This window comes from Triticum aestivum, chromosome 7D, assembly GCF_018294505.1.
Source record: "Triticum aestivum cultivar Chinese Spring chromosome 7D, IWGSC CS RefSeq v2.1, whole genome shotgun sequence".
Classification (NCBI taxonomy): Eukaryota; Viridiplantae; Streptophyta; class Magnoliopsida; order Poales; family Poaceae; genus Triticum; species Triticum aestivum.
The window spans coordinates 80,884,486-80,887,232 of NC_057814.1; the positions used below are offsets into that span (position 1 = coordinate 80,884,486).

At 43.0% G+C, this 2,747-nt stretch overlaps 1 pseudogene; it reads left to right on the forward strand.

The window, feature by feature from the left end:
* The first annotated feature begins 1,251 nt into the window (after positions 1-1,251).
* Positions 1,252-2,492, forward strand: LOC123168986 (BTB/POZ and MATH domain-containing protein 2-like; annotated as a pseudogene).
* Positions 2,493-2,747: the final 255 nt, after the last annotated feature.

The following is a 2,747-nucleotide window of genomic DNA, read 5'->3' on the forward strand; positions in this document are numbered from 1 at the left end:
CACTTCGCTGGCATAGCGAATCCTGAAACAATGGAGATTTTGGCCCGCAAACGAGCGCTATAAGTGGAGCAGGAAATCAACACTGCGAAGGTTCATGTGGAGCTTGATTCTCAATGTGCAGTGCATATGCTGAACCATCCACACAATGAGATGTCCAGTGCAGGGCCGTGGATGCAGGAGATCAAGGCGATGGTTGCTTCTTTTGCTGGTTTTAAAGTGTCATGGGTTTGTCGTTTTGCTAATGTTGTCGCGCATAAATTAGCTAGAGTCGGTGTCGGTGACGAACTTTCTAAGGTCTGGTTGGGGGCTACCCCAGACTGTGTGCTAGATGTAATCTCGGGTGACATTCCAAACTTTATGATTAAATAAAGCGGCAAAGTTTATCCTCAAAAAGAAGTTAATTTTGTAAAGTAACATAATTTTTAGAAACTAATTTTTTCAAGTAAACATGATTAGTGTTGAATTCATGAAATTAATTGGGTCCATTAGATTTGGTGTGGAGAACTCAGCGCTAGCTCAGTGGTTTTGATATGAATTTAACATGGCAATTTTGTTTTTTTTTGCTTTTTCGTACATGACATTTTTCTATGCAAAACATGGCGAATTTTAATTAATTACCATGGTACTTTTTTATACGAATCTGCCATGGCAATTTTCTTGTCATACTTTTGTGCTTCAACTGTTCACTCTACATACGAAGATGGCAACTAAATTCATATTTTCCATGTGGTTGTCTGTATTTTGTGTATTCTATTTTATTTTCCTCGTAATTTTTGCCATGTCATCTTTCTGAACATAATTTTTTCCATGGCAAATTTTTTTTGCCATGCTTTCTTAGAGATCAATTTTGTTGTAAACCTTGCCATTGTAAAAAATAACATCATGGAAAATTATGAAGTAGTTTGGTCAAACTCAAATGATTTTTTTTTGGAATTTTCATTTGTTATATAAGTATCATGTTTTTTTAATAAATGGCTGAAATATAGTCACGTGGGCAAAAAAAAATTTCTTCTGTTAGTCCTTTTTCTGCCTTTTTGCCATTTTTAATGGCCTTCTACTGTAGATGCTCAAATATGGGCCTTTTTTTGTTATATTCTTATGTACTCCGAATAGGTTTCTGTCTTCATGGCATAGTTGGAATTGGAATCAGGACTCAGGAGCAGCAACGGACTGTGTGCCTTTCACCGACCGTCGTATAAAGTTATAATCATGGAGGGGTTCCTAGGTCAATCTCGCTTCCAAGTACTCCGGTCATAACGACTTTACCGCCGCTGTTACTTGTTCCTCGAGGAGACGTACGAGCCGCCACCCCGACATCTAGAGTTCCAGTCTTCCAGACCCCTCCGATTCGGCCGGCGGCGGCATTATGCTGCGCTGGTGCTTTGGTGGGTCGCCAACAAGAGCAGATCGTACTGCCTCAGGAAACTGCAATCTTCTTGCTGCTGCTGGTGGTGCTATCTTAGTTGACGCCGAGGATCGGTCGTACACGCTCAAGATAGCGGAATACTCGAGAACCAAGGCGCTGCTCGAGACAGGCAAGTGGGCATCATCTACGCCTTTTCGCCTTGGAGGCCATGTCTGGACCGTGCGTTATTGCCCCAACGGTGATGCCGATTTCGTGTCTATTTACCTGGTTCTTGATTCTGAGTCTGAGGGTGCCAATAAGGATGTCAAGGTGAAATGCAAGTTCAGTGTGCTCGACAAGGCCGGGGTGCCAGTGCCTTCTCTCACCCGTGCCTACAAGTCCGTACAGACCTTCACGCCAACACATCCCAGCTGGGGCTACAGCAAGTTTATCAGCAAGGCGGATTTGGAGGGATCGCCGCATCTGATAGATGACTGGGTCACCATCAGATGCGATGTCACCGTCTTGAAGGGATCCGTTGCGAGGAAATTACAATGCTTAAACAACAGTTTGTCGTGGTTCCTCCCAGCAACATGTGCCGGGACCTCGGGGGCCTCCTAAAGAGTATGGATGGAGCGGACATGACATTCAACGTCGGCGGGGAGAAAGTTTTAGCCCATAGGTCCGTGCTCGCTGCTCGGTCCTCCGTCTTCAAGGCGGAGCTCTTCGGCTCCATGATGGAGAATGCCGGTAATCCGCTTGTAGAGATCAGCGATATGGAGAGCGACGTGTTCAAGTCATTGCTGCATTTCATATACACAGACTCAATTCCTGAGATCACCCGTGAAGACGTGGTGATGGCTGGCCATTTACTCTTTTTTGAATGGAATCCAAAATTACGATTTTCTGGGTCTAATGAATAAATGGATAGAGCCTGGCTCCAATTCTGGTAAAATAAAAAGCAACGAGCTGAACTTCCTAATTGGAATGATTCCCCGCTCTAATTAGACGTTAAAAATAGATTAGTGCCGGATACGGGGAAAGGTTGGGTTTTCCTATGAGTGGACCCTTTATTTTTTCTTTTTTTTTTAGAAATCCTAATTATTCTTGATTATGGATTGAATACGGGATGTTATGGATTATTTTGAGCTCTCAAGATATCGATATATACATATACAATCTCTACATAATGTCTCTCTCTCTATCTCTATATATTATATATATAATATGTACATTATGCAGTAGACCCATAATGGGAAATCCAAGTGGCTAATTTTTGAGTCGCGGCTGACAGGTACGATGTCGAGAGGTTGAAACTGATATGCGAGGACAAGTTGTGCAACCACATTGACTCCGACACCGTGGCCACTAGTTTAGCTTTGGCTGAACAACTTAGTTGCCC